Consider the following 14,101-nt stretch of genomic DNA (forward strand, 5'->3'; position numbering starts at 1 on the left):
GGCAACACCGTGGCGTTGGCACTGGCGAGGCTGTTGCCTCTACACGCCGAAAAGAAACGAAAAGAAACGCTCGGAACAAACTTTGCTTTTCGAACGGAAACGTCAAGGCGGTGGTGGTGGACGTCCCGGGGCAACAGGTGCGGTACTTTGAAATGCATTTTACCTATTGGTTTGCAGAGCGCCGGCCAGGCTGGCAAGCAAAGTCCTGGACGACGGCCACCTCGAGCACGCCGCGGTGGTCAGGCAGTCCGGCGGGGCAGTGCCGGACACCCTAGCGGACACCGCAGCCTGCTTGCAGTGTGGGTCACCCCGAGCGACTGGCTGGCAACAGTATAACGCAATTACAGGATAGGGCTGGGTGCCTTTGCCGCTTTGCCGTGCCGTGGAAGTAGGGAGGGGGGCGGTTTACGATCATGGGCTCCGGGATGGCCGTCGCGGCGTGAACGCCACTGCCAAACTGGCTCACATCGCTCCCCCGCCCCGCCCCCGCCGCGGGGAAGTAGGCTGGACCGTGACGGGACGGGGATTGGCCGGCGCAATGCATAGTTTACCAATTCACGGGTCGCTAAGCGCGGTGCGGCGCGGCGCGCTTCGGGAACGGGGACAGGGGGTGGTTGGGGGGGGGGAGGGAGGAGGGAAAAAAAGGGAGGGAGGCCGGGGCGGCAGGGCAGCCGGAGTTCGAAGCCGAAGACGATCCGCAGACAAAACCGTAAAGAAGACGAGCGAGGGGGGGGGGGGTCTTACGGCGTGACGCGGCCCGGGGCAGAGCCGGGGCAGGCGACAGTAAGGCAGTAAGGTTAGGACCCTGGTTTTAGCGCGGCCGCCGCGCCGCCAGGGCGTTTTACTTTGCACTAGGCGCGTTGCGGGCGCGGCGGGGAGGAGGAGGGGGAGGGGATCCAGCGGGTCGGCTTGCGAGGAGGTGACACTGGCAACTGCCACGTAAAACATTTCATGCCGCGCGCGCCCTGCCCTGTGGGACGGGGCGACGGCGACGACGAGCACCCACGGGCCTCTCGGACGCGCGCAGCCCCGCGTCGGTACTCTGCTGAAAGTCGGTGGTACCTCAGCGGCGGCGACAAGGGTGAGAGGAGCTAGCGCAGAGACTGAGAGACTGAGAGAGAGCGTCGCCGTCTGCGAGCAACATGCAAAGCGCAGTGAGCAGCGCGGCGGCGCATATTCAACACTTTGTCCGTCTGAATAATATGAATCCCCGGAGCCACTGAAGCAGTCGTCTCAGTCCGTCGGGCGGGCCGGGCGGCACCGGACGAACGGGCGAGGGGCGACCCTAGTCTGATTCCCGATCCCAGGCGGGGCGGCGGGGCTAACCAGCAGTCCGAATGCCACAGAGGCGACGCCGCCGGTTCCAAAGCGAACACTGCCCGCGATTCACGGAGGTCTCAACTAAACCTCTGTAGAAAAGTTAGAAAAAATATGACCAGCCTGTCGAAACGGATACTCGTCCTGATCTGGGCCGCGCGCGGCTTACCGGTTCGGCTGGAAACCAAAACGGTAAAACCGAAGAAGCGAGCAACTGCTTTTCTTTTTTGCTGAGCGAAGCGAAGCACCCTGTTTGGGATTTTGAATAGCTCATTTGTCCGACCCCCCCCCCCCCCCGATACCTTTAGTTTACAAGAGGTATCTTCCTCTGTTTATTTTTACTATATTCATATGCGTATACATAGTCGAAGCTCTATAGTCCAAGCTCTATAGTCCAAGCTCTATAGTCCAAGCTCCATAGTCCAAGCTCCATAGTCCAAGCTCCATAGTCCAAGCTCCATAGTCCAAGCTCCATAGTCCAAGCTCCATAGTCCAAGCTCCATAGTCCAAGCTCCATAGTCCAAGCTCCACTGTAAAAAATTCCGTACTTCAGTACGGAAATGGTACAGAAAAATATAGGACGGAGGTACGGAGAAAAGTACGGAACGTTCCGTACTTGCTCCATATGATCCTATGTAAATGGGTACGGAAAAAAAGTACGGAACGTTCCGTAGTTGGCAAGTACGAACGGTCCAGGCAAATTATTGACCAGACATTTCCGTACTTTTTTCCGTACTTTTTTCTCACAGTGTCCATAGTCTAAGCTCCATAGTCTAAGCTCCATAGTCCATATTCTATAGTCAGAGAGTCCAAGCTCCATAGTCGTACGCCAAGCTTCATAGGCCGTTTAGTTTGACAATAAGATCTGTCGCGAGTAGGGTATGATCTTTCGCGAGTAGAGTAAGATCTGTCACGAGCCCGTTAGGTTAGGTTAGGATTGGTTGGACCATTTAGTTTGAGAATAAGATCGGTCGAGAGTAGGGAAAGATCTGTCACGAGTAGAGAAAGATCTGTCATGAGCCCGTTAGGTTAGGTTATGATTGGTTGGACCATTTAGTTTGAGAATAAGATCTGTCGAGAGTAGAGTAAGATCTGTCACGAGTAGAGTAAGATCTGTCACGAGCCCGTTAGGTTAGGTTAGGATTGGTTGGAACATTTAGTTTTTGATTATTAAAAAGCCTTCCCTCGATTCAAGGAGAAACCAACCATTGCCGAATCACAATCCTTCGCGCAAAAGCATACTCCCTGGCTATCACCCCCCAAAAAGAAAAGAGGCTCATTTTCAAAATAAACACATCCAAATTTACTACTGATAAAAATGCATTTCCATCTCCAGCAGAATCCAGCTCAGCATCGAGGCCGAAGGCCTTCCCCTGGCTAGTAGTTAGTTTTTTGTTAGTTTTTTGTGCGATTTTTTTTTCGGGCAGAGTTTGACGGAGCCGCTGCCGATAGCGCATCGCTAAGTCTCATTAATCACAACAATCGGCCTCCGCGCGCTACTCCGCGGCCCCACCGTGGCCCGGCAGTGCCCCGCCATTGTGGGGGCCTCGGTGAGCCCCCAGCGAGGAGCGCGGCCGGCCCGGCGATGAGCGAGGTGTTAAGGCCGGTTAAGGCCGACCCTCCATTTAGCGGCGGCAATGAAAGGAAAAAGTCCCCAAGCCACCGACAGCACCGCAAAAAAAAAGAAAAATTGGTTGTTTATGATGTCCCTCACACCTTTTGCGGTGTACACCGCTTCCCGCGGCACATGATAAAAAGCGCGCGTAAATCTCGGGTGGATTTGAACCCGGGTCGCTGGCGCTACATTGTTGTGCGCGCATCATTGCACCCGTTTTGGCCGCGTCGCGCCCCCCGCGCCACTGCACCGTTGGCGCCGTCCGCCCTCTTGGGGCGCGGAGTCCCGGTGCTCCGGTCTGCAAGACTGCCTTCAGTGCCACGCTTGGACGACGGCATCTCGGAGCATCGCGGAGCTGAGCAGCGACGCCACCTCCAGTCCGGTTCACTTGGCCCCGTCGAAACGGCGGCACGGCGGCACGGCGGCCAGTGTTGCCAAAGTGCGCTCAATTAAAAGCATTAAACGCGAACCGAGCGCGGCGTATCCGGTGCAGCGGCGGGGCGGGGGAAGGGGGAAGGCGATGCGGCGGGGTTGGGCGGGGTGGGGCGGGGGGGCGTGGGGCGGGGTGGGGGCGGGGGGGCGGGGGGGCGGGGGGGGCGGGGGGGCGGGGTGGGGCGGGGCGGGGGCGGGGCGGGGCGGGGCGGGGGCGGCCCCGACAGAGACAAAGCGCGGCACGCACGCCACGTTATTGAATTAGGCCGATGGCTGTTTTTCCAGAGACAAAAGCAAACAGTGGAGCGAGGAGTGCGGCGCGGCCCCGGCAGCCCCGACGCGCTGACGCCGTGTCGCGGGATTTAAACTTTTCCCCGTTTTGGAGCACGGCCAAGGAACGGGGTTAAAAGTGCGGGTAGCGGCGCGCGCGAGCCCCGCACCGACTCCAGCCCGCTCCAGCCCCAGCCCGACGACAACGACGACGACGACGCCGTTTCTTTGGCGCTGCCAGAAATTTCGTCTTGGCAATATTACGCGGAAGGATCTAGAGCGGTCTCGAGACTCTGTGTACAGTGTAGGAGGCAGGCCCTATGTGACTTTACGGTGATTCCGGGGGGCCTCACGCGCGCCAACATAAAGTTACCCCGCACATGTCTCACGCACACACACGCACGCAACGACACGTATAGACACACACACGCACCAACACACACACAGACACACACACACACACACACACACACAATCCCCACCCCGAATCGAAAGTGCGAGTGGTACTTTCAATACGCCGTTGCCTTTTATGGCGATGGTGCCGCCATCTGTCGTCAAAATGACAGCTGCGGATGGCCGGGCCGTGCCGGGCCATGGCCAGGCGGTGGTAAAGACGACGCCATCCCGACGTTTGTTCCGTGGCGACCCTGTTTCGCATTGTGTGCTCGCAAATTATTCCCAGTAAATAATATACACACGTGTGTGAGTGTCCTTTTCAGCAGACAGCGTTGAAAAAAGAATCATTTCTGATTCATCTCCTTTCCCACTGTTACCCTCCGTCCCTCTCTCTGTCTCTGTCTCTGTCTCTCTCTCTCTCTGTCTCTCTCTCTCTCTCTCTCTCTCTCTCTCTCTCTCTCTCTCTCCTCTCTCTCTCTCTCTCTCACAAACACTCTCTCTGTCTCCCCCACCCCCTCGTTCCCTCACCAGGTGTCCGCGGGGTGCGGCGTCCGGACGGGTCAGCCGACACGGACTGCTCCAAACCGGACGGACGCGAAGGCCGCGCCAGGCCCGGCCGGTTTGGCCCAGGGTGCCACGTACCCGTTGCTGGAGCCAGGCAGCCAGCCAGCAGCCAGCCAACCAGCCAGCCAGCCACCAGCCAACCAGCCAGCCAGCCAGCCAGCCAGCCAGCCTGCTAGCCAGGCAGCCAGCCAGGCCGGCCGCGCAACACAAAGGACCACAAAGCGGCGCGCCCGGCGCAGTGCGCGCAGTGCGCAAGGTTTTACGCGTTCCACGCCACCGCGCTGCCACTCCGCGCGAAGCAGAATTAGTGCCGAATGAGGATTATTATTTGAGGAATTACGCGGCGCTAGCCGCCTCGCTCGGCTACACTGCCGAAAAAACCTTTTTCTGCTCGGACACCACAAGACTGAAAAATAAAGCAGCGAAATGCACTTTGTGAAGATGCCGACATTTGTCTGTGAAGATTGGACACATGTCGGTGCACCTTCGCGGTTAAACATCGACTGCGCTGGTTCGCGCGCATGTTCGGTAAACAATGCGTTTTTTGTACTTTTTTCGGGGACAGGTAATTGGTTAGGGTTAGCGCGGCTCGCAGGGAAGTTCATCCCGCTCCATCACGACGGCCAGCTTGACGGCCAGCTTGACGGCCAGCTTGACGGACAGCTTGACGGCCAGCTTGACGGCCAGCTTGACGACCAGCTTGACGGCCAGCTTGACGGCCAGCTTGACGGACAGCTTGACGGCCAGCTTGACGGCCAGCTTGACGACCAGCTTGACGGCCAGCTTGACGGCCAGCTTGACGGCCAGCTTGACGGCCAGCTTGACGGCTAGCTTGACGGCCAGATTGACGGTCAGCTTGACGGCCAGCTTGACGGCCAGCTTGACGGCCAGCTTGACGGCCAGCTTGACGGCCAGTTGACGGCCAGCTTGACGGCCAGCTTGACGGCCAGCTTGACGGCCAGCTTGACGGCCAGCTTGGCGGCCAGCTTGACGGCCAGCTTGACGGCTCAGCTTGACGGCAGCGGCGAGCGGATGAGGCGGAAAAACTGAAAGCTTTCCTGTGTAGGGAGGCGGGGTACTTAGCCGGCACGGTTATTAGGAAGGTGTGAAAAGTTTTATAATTCACTTGTAATTACGCACGCCGCGCCGCGCGGACAGCAGCCAGGGGAGCCACGCGTTGTTAGCGCTGATTCCCTCTTAGCCCCAGTGCCGCCACATAAGCAGGCGAAAAACTCTCACGATGAGTGGAAAGGGTGGCCGCAAACAGGCAGTGTCCGGGCTTGGCTTTTCGAGAGGTTTGTATCCTATGGTAGGCTGAGGTTGGCAATCCTTCCGGCACAATCGTGAGAAGTTTTGCCTGCTAATGTGGCAGCGCTAGCTCAGCCAGCCTGTGAGGTAGGCAACCGGCGCGCTGCGGTGCTGGGCGGGCCGGCCCAGCCTCGCCGCAGCGGGCGCTAGCGTCGCTTAGCTACGTGCAGCGCGGCCAACGGGACAAATTGCATCTCTTTTTTTCTGCTTTTTATTGTCCTTGCCAGCTTTTTTCCCTATTTATCTCCTTCTCCCCCTCCCCGTTTCTCCTCCTCCTGCTTCCTTCTCTGTCGTAATTAGTTCCCCGGCAGCCCACCTCTGGAAAGTTGTTCCACACTGCGAGGCCCGCTGGCCCCATATCTGGCAACGCCTGGCAACGCACGGCCGAGTCCATTTTCGCCCCAAGTAGAGCCTTTTCGTGTAAGAAAAAAAAGGGAAAGAATTCTTTACTGCCTCCGGAGCTGCAGGGCGGGACGTGCGCAGGGAAGTTTGACGCTCAAGTTATTGCGGGCACCCCAACCCCCCCATAATCACGGCCAACCGGTTTGGCCATTTTTATTTTTTCTCAATTCATACATTCAGGGATGTGTACCTTCTTTTCTCCTGTTTATGAGTTGCTTCAATGTATTTTTTTCTGAGGTGCTGGACTTACTAGAACGATCGATCGCTAGAATGTTCTAGGGAGGGAAGATCAGGGAAAGCGGCTGGCTGAGGAAATCTCTGCTCTGCTTAGGGTTCAAATGCGAATGGCGCAGTGCCTTCCAATAATGAATACCTCGAGGGCAACCCATCGGTTCCAAAACGTGTTCGGTTATTATTCCGATTCCCGGCTGAGGACCAAACAGAGCTCAGAAAGTTTACCCCCCTCGCCCTGTTCCCCGAACAGGTGTCTTCTGCCCCACACGACGCTGCGTCCCGCTGTGCTGCAGAGTCGCCACCGCGCTGCGCACAGTGGCGCGGTGGTCGCCCCAGAGAAAGTATGGGCAGCGCTGCGCCTGAAAGGCCGGCAGAGGAACAAGAGGGGGCGGGGCGGGGCGGGGCGCGGAGCGGCGCGTTTGTCCAAAAGTGTCGGCGGCGGTATAAATGAACCCTTGGGAAGTTAGACACAAAGAGGATGGCCTTTGTCGCCCAGTAGTTTCCACGTGCTCGGCGAGCTCTGCGACGACGTGCCGCGCGGCGGCAGTGGTGGCAGTGTGGTGGCAGTGGCGGTACACAGGGTCAACCGCGCGGCCCCCTCCCCCTCCCCTCCCCCTTCCCGACCACGCCCCCCGCGCCGCAGCACGTCTCGTGTTGTTTGTGGAAGGCCCCGCCACTGTTCCGTTTCCTTGACGAGACGCGCGCAAAAACACAGAATGTCCACATGAAACGAAAAACGCGCCGCCGCTCCGCCCTCTCCACGAGTCAACGGCGAGGCGGGTGGAAAAAAAAATTACCAACTGTATGAGACTTCTCAATATTTTCGTAACTCTCGGCGTGCGTTGCGCCGCGGCCGCTGCGTTGTTTGCACTCCCGGCGAGGGACGCGCCGCCACTGCCAAAATGACGCGACTGTTGCCCGACGAGCGCAATCGACTCGGCCTGTCGTGCTGCAGGCTGCCCTCTATTGGCTACAATAAAACGCTCGATTCCGTCGGTTCGCAGCTCGAGCGTGGCAGAGCGTGGCAGAGCGTATCCAGTGTATCAGAGCGTAGGGGGGCCAGGCCCTCGGCCAGGCCGATGTCGCCTGCAACGTTGTCGTGGCGATGGCGGCTGGCGGCGACCTCGATACGAGACGAGATGGGGCGCCGCGTCAATCGAAACCGCCGCTCGGCCCTGCCAACCGATTCCCGAAGATTCTCTCCGTCTCTCTCGCACCCCTGCTCCCTATTCTGGACGCCCCACGAGAGCGACGAGAGCGGCGAGCGACGAAACGACGGCGGACTCCTCGGAACCATCAGTCTGCCGCCAGCAGCGGAGTAGCGCGAGAGCGTGCCATTCCGCGCCGAGGTTTACGACGATTTCGTGAGTCGCGTCGTCCGCGCGGTGCACTGTAAACCCCTGCAGGCACCGCCATGCACCGCCATGCACCGCCATGCACCGCCATGCACCGCCATGCACCGCCATGCACCGCCATGCACCGCCATGCACCGCCATGCACCGCCATGCACCGCCATGCATGTCCTTCCGGCCAGCGTGCGTTAAGCGTGAGGGGCGAAGCGCGCTGCGGTCCATTGTCGCACCATTTTTAGGGGTCGCGCTTTCTACTCGTGTATTCGTCCGTCCCCCTGTCTGTCTGCCTGTCTGTCTGTCTGTCTGTCTGTCTGTCTGTCTGTCTGTCTGTCTGTCTGTCTGTCTGCGTGTCTGACTCTCCGTCCTGTGCTCCCGAATGAGAAACAATGGCCGTGTTTTCTGTAAGTCCGGAGGCGTTCCAGATCCGGGCGTGCAGCTTCCTGGCTGCCAGCCCCGCCAGCCCCTCCTGTGCTGCCAGCCCCGGCTGCCCCGGCGGCGGAAGCACTCGGACACGCCTGGAAGACGAGGCGCCAGCCGTCAGTCAAGGGCAGCGCGGCTCGTGACGCGTTGGCCGAGCGGTCTGGCGCACCGCACACCGACTGCAAAGCCGCAGGTTCGAGGCCAGCCGCGGGATTAAACTTTCACCTGGTCGGGGATTAAAATGGAGCGGGCCGAGCCTGGCAATCACTATTCAAACAGCGTACCATGTCGGCATTGCTTCTGTGTGCTGGGGGCTAATTAATGGAGGCCACCGATCAGCAGCGGTCACGTGGTCTGTGTGTGTGAGTGTATAGTGTAGGTGTGTGTGTGGTGTGGGGGGGGGGGGTGTAATGGTGTGTCGTCCCTGGCAGCCGGCCAAGCAAGCCTTGCAATGCCACCGCCTTCGAGTAGTGCAACTACACCGGACCGCGCGCTAATTTCGCAAATAATAAACAACAACAGCTGGTGGCGGCGGTGGCAGACAGCCGGGGGCTCCACAAAGAAGGGCCTGATCGCGGCGGGCTGGCAGGCGGGACGGCGAGACGCAGCCTGCGCCGCCTGCGCCGCCTGCGCAGCCTCGGAAACGAATGGCGCCTCGGAGACTCGGAGACGGCAAGGCTAGCAGGGCCGGCGAGGTGACGTCGACAAAGTGGGCCGCGTTAAACGGATCCGGAAGACGGCGCGCCACTTAGGCAGACGCTGTCCCCAGTGTCGACGCACATTTGTTGACTTTTGCAACTTTTTTATAATGATTGGCCTCGGCAGACGGACGGACGGACGGAAGGGAGGCTGGCCTCCCGCTAGGAAAACGTAACATCACCTTTGCCTCTCCGCATGCGGCGATTTTTCTTGAATCCCAATGGAGTTTTCTTTTGTTTAAATGTTGGCTTCTACCGATTCTTGCGAAGTAGGATGCTCGGCCGCGGATTGCGTCCCGGTGCCTCCACTGATTCCGTTCCGGATCTTTCCCTCCTGACCTTAAATTCAAGTCTCCCTTGCAATCTCCAGCAGCAGGTCCGCGCAAACACACACACGTGCCCTACGTCCTGCATGCTGGTGGTCCTGGCGGCCGGGCCGGGGCAGGGCGGGGCGGGGTAGAGCGGGGCGGGGGGGGGCGGGGCGGGGCGGGGCGGGGCGGCCGGCGTCACGTAGGGATGATGTAGTGGTGGAGGGGGGAGGGAAGGGGCGGGACTTAACGGCGCACTGCGGACTGCATAACAAAGGGTGGTCAGGCGGCCCCGTCAAATGCGCCTTGGGGCAATGAAGGTGCCTGGCCGTTGGATTAGAGAGTCTCGGACGGACAGACGGACGCTCGGACACACGGACAGACAGTCCGATGCGAGAGGTCCGAGGCGCGTCGGCACGGAAGCCGCCCGCCCTTTTTCCAGGACAGCAACGGAAGGAGCTAGCTTGGGCCGCTGTGCCCCTCTTGAGAGGGACGGGGTGCTTGAGTGGGGCCGGGGGGGGGGGGGGAGTCGGAGGAGGGGCTGGAGGCAGGGGGCAGGGGGTGGCTGCATAATGAAACTCGCATCCCGACACAAGGCCTTTGTTCTGTGACTCGACTCTTCGCTTGTTAGTGCCTGGTGGTGCGCCCGGGCCACCCGGGTGGACCCCTCCCCTCCCCCTCCTCCAAGGCACCGATCTCTGTTTTTATTCCGGATAATTGGTCCATTGGTCGGGCGGACTCGATACTGGCCCGAGGACTGCCTAACCACTGCGCACACACCCGCCCTTTCTGCAACTGTTTTTTTTGTTCTCCCTTTCCTCCCTCCCCCTTCCCTACTCAACTCACACACTCACACAGCCCTACTGGTTTTTTGTGTGTCTGTTTGTTGCGCACGGATGCGCCATTCAAACTGGGCGCTGACTTGTTGATCGTGTCAGAGCAGCTTACGGAGGAAGGGCGCGGCCGAGAGCGAGAGGGAGAGAGAGAGACAGCGACAGGCAGAGAGAGAGGGGAGGGGGTGCAGTGAGGGGACGTTAATATCCTGCTAACTAGATCGGGAGACAACTTGGGCGGCACGCTGACAGCGGTTTTAGTTGACAGCTTTTCATTTAAGCGATGCTGCCTCGGAAGTTCTACCATGTCACTCACTGACACACGCACACACGCGTCCACACACTCGCTAGTCACACACACACGCACGCACACACGACGGACCACGCCGACGTGAGGATGAGCTAATGAGTAGTGGAAGACTTTAGATCCCCAGGGAATCTCGTGCCGAACACGGAGAAGAAGGAGAAAGGAGGGTGGATAACGATAGAGAGAGAGAGGGAGAGAGAGAGTGAGACAGAACGGGGGAGAGACTCAATTATTCGTTAACGGCCGCGGCGCGCTACTTTTAAACTGAAAGTACTGCAATGGAGTAAAAGCCCATCGGCCCAGCAGCACCGCACCGAGCCGCTGCGGCGTCGGCCGAGGCTTGTTTAGCCAGAAAGGGGGAAGAGAGAAAAAACACACTCTCTTCAATATAGCGTTTCCGAAAGTTTTCCAACGGCTAGAATATGTGTCCAACAAAATGCGGCAGATGATCTGAATTCGATGGGCGCCTCGGTGCCTCCCCCTCCCCCCTCCCCTTCCCTTTTTCCTGGGGGGATCCTAGCTCAGCAGAGGGCACAGCCCGGCGCAGCCTGTTAGCGCCCCGCCTCAGCAATCGACGACGAGGCGGCGGGGCGGTGAGTTTGGCCGGGCTCCAGGTGCAGGTCCACGAGGCCAGATTGGCCCCGAAAGTAAGGGACGAGCGAAAAAGATTCTAACGCCCTGGCCCGCCTGGCCCGCCTGGCCCGTCTGGCCTGGGGGGCGGGCCGGGCTCTGATTTGCTGGACGTTGCAGAAGCCCAAACACACTCTCTCTCTCTCTCTCTCTCTCTCTCTCTCTCTCTCTCTCTCTCTCTCCCCTCTCTCTCTCTCTCTCTCTCTCCCTCTCTCTCCCTCCCTCTCTCTCTCTCTCACACACACACACACACACACACACACACACCATTTTTTGGGGCGGTGCGTTCGACGCCCTCATTACATGGGGTTGGCGGCGTGCCTCGGCCGTCCTCGGCCCTCGGTCTGCCACGCCACTGCCACGCCGAGCGGCCGGACGGCCGAATCGGGAATGGATGGCCCTTCGCGGCCCTTCGCGTGTCCTTTTTCCCATTTTTCCTGCGCGCTCTCTTTCTCTCTCTCATTCCTTTTCAAACCTGCGGCGCTCGCGCGGGCTTTGCGTCAACTTTCCGGCGATCCCCTTTCCGCCTCATTTATTTCACTCTCGCTTTCCGTGTCCGGGGCCGGCCGGCCGGCGGGCTGGCTGGCTGCCTGGCCGGCTTGACTGCCGGTGACGCGTGCAATGACAGCAGTGCCGTGACAGGCTGGACAGACGGCTGGACCGCGGCAGGGCCGATATATAACTGGCGTAAATCAATGGGGGGCCGTTCCAGCATGTGTGTGTGTGTGTGTGTGAGTGAGTGAATGTGTTTGCGAAGTGTGAAATGTTTTCATCGACGCGAAAGAAACACAAGGCTGCGGAAACACAGCCATCAGGCTGCGTAAATATAACGATGAAGCCTGGGCGTTTGCTGCGGCGCGCGGCGAAGGGGGCGGTTTTTCCTCAAGAGAACGCTCCCTGCTTGCTGCTGCTGGCACTCCAGGCTGCTATCACGGCTAAACACACGCGCGCGACCCGTAACAAAAACAGCCTATGAATATTTTGGTGGACACCTTTGGCAGCTACGCTAGCGCGGTCCGGTGCTGTATTACCGCGCGCAATGCCCTCGTCTTTCCGCTTTCTTTTCTCTATCCACCTTTTTCCTAATTTTCTTTTTTTTTCCGCCGGAGGCTGGTGTCGAACCCGCGGCTCGTCCTGGTGAGGGCTGGCCAAGGCCGCCGGTAAGACCGTGCCGCGGCGGCGCGGCGTCCGCGGCTGTAGCAGGCTGAAGCCCCGGCCGCGCCAGATGAGATGAATGGGCGCATTGTTACAGACCGGAAAATTGCGGCAACCTTTCTCCCTGTATGCAAATGAGTGGCGGCAGCGAGGCCGACTTGCCAACTCGCCGACGCCTCGAGGGGCTGACGAGGCAGCCAGCCAGTCTTGTTTGTACCTCTTTCCTGTCGCTGCCGCTTCGACCCGTTCGACCCGTCCGACCCGTCCGACCCGTCCGACCCGTTCGACCCGTCCGACCCGTTCGACCCGTTCGACCCGTTCGACCCGTCCGACCCGTCCGACCCGTTCGACCCGTTCGACCCGTTCGACCCGTTCGACCCGTCCGACCCGTCCGACCCGTTCGACCCATTCGACCCGTTCGACCCGTTCAACCCGTTCGACCCGTTCGACCCGTTCGACCCGTTCGACCCGTTCGAGGACCCATTCCCGAGGGGGTAACGACTGGTAAATTTCGTGTCAGCCGGATTACGGATTACCCCGGATTTCCCCGGATTACACCCAAATTACCTCCGGAATACAACAAAAAAATTCCTGGATTACCTCGGATTACCCCGGATTACCCCGGATTACCCCGGATTACCCCGGGTAACCCCGGATTACCCCGCATTACCTCGGATTACCCCGGATTACCCCGGATTAACCCGGATTACCCCGGATTACCCTGGATTACCTCCCAATTTGCTGTCAGCTGGATTCCCGAAGTCGTTACCCCCTCGCCCATTCCACACCCAGCGGCTCATCGACCACAAACCCACGGCCTGGGCAGCGTCACGTTTCTTTTTGTGGGCTGTGGCCTTTTTTCTGTGGGGTTTGAGTTAAAAGCAGGGACTGTGTCTCTATTTCCAGGTCCGCGCGCGCCTGCCCAAGCGGCCGCTCTCAGGACCGTGGGCCTGCCACGGCGAGGGTGGGCCGGCCCGGCAGACACCGCAGCCCGCGCTCGGCCTACTCCGGGCGCTCGAACAACCTTCGCGTTAGAGCTCTTGAAAAACCGGATCCCGGGTATCCGGGTCACGGGTGCGACCCGGGATCACGGGTAGACCCGGGCCCACGGGTTCACCCGCATACCCGGGTACCCGGGTCTACCCGCGGTCCCGGTCCAACCCGGGCGGGTGGGTACCCGGGTAACCACCCGGGTAACCCGGGTACCCGGGCAAAAGTCAGAGCCCTACTTCGCGTCCGCGCTCTGTGAGAATTGTGAGACTTGTCCGGTCGACTTTCGAGTCGACGGCCGTTGTACTACTCTCCTTACAGTGCAACGCCAGCAAAAGAGCTGGCCGCTTACTCACCTCAACACGTCTTCAACTCCATCCGCGTCGGGGGAGCAGCAATTCGTGTTGGCATTCACTTTCGCCGCTCGCCTCTCCCTCGCTGCAAAGGGTCCGCGGAGGGGCGCCTGCAACAACCAGTTGGCCTGGTTTAATTTACCTCGCGCTTTATGAGTCAAAGCACGTTCAAAAACGAAATCAGCTTGCTGTGGATAAACACTATTTTAGGCAGTAGCTGTGGAAAAGTTTGGCATTAAACTGGGGCCTCCATTCTCCCCCGTGCAAAACTCTCATTGTTTACGGGCTCTCTCATTCCGGGATAGGGGAAATGGGTTCAGAGATGCACAGCTTCTAAAGGACATGGCGACGAACATCGAGATCCGCAACAAAGGGCGGGAGAGAACTGGGCCGAAGTGGCGCAATACGCCACGCCACGCCACGCCTCGCCTCGCCTCGCCTCGCCCCGCCACGCCACGCCACGCCACGCCCCGCCACGCCACGCCACGCCTCGCCCCGCCACGCCACGCCACGCCAC

General features: G+C 59.7%; 1 protein-coding gene across 2 annotated transcripts in view; it reads right to left on the bottom strand.

Annotated features, from left to right (window-relative positions):
- Positions 1-14,101, bottom strand: part of LOC117640934 (Kv channel-interacting protein 4-like) — a 113,973-nt gene that overhangs the window by 92,529 nt on the left and 7,343 nt on the right. For both annotated transcript variants that reach the window (XM_034377964.1, XM_034377963.1), the window contains exon 2: positions 13,588-13,694. The gene's annotated coding sequence lies outside the window, so the exon portion shown is untranslated. The remainder of the gene's footprint in view (positions 1-13,587; positions 13,695-14,101) is intronic.

Source organism: Thrips palmi, unplaced genomic scaffold, assembly GCF_012932325.1.
Source record: "Thrips palmi isolate BJ-2018 unplaced genomic scaffold, TpBJ-2018v1 HiC_scaffold_15, whole genome shotgun sequence".
NCBI classification, from domain to species: Eukaryota; Metazoa; Arthropoda; class Insecta; order Thysanoptera; family Thripidae; genus Thrips; species Thrips palmi.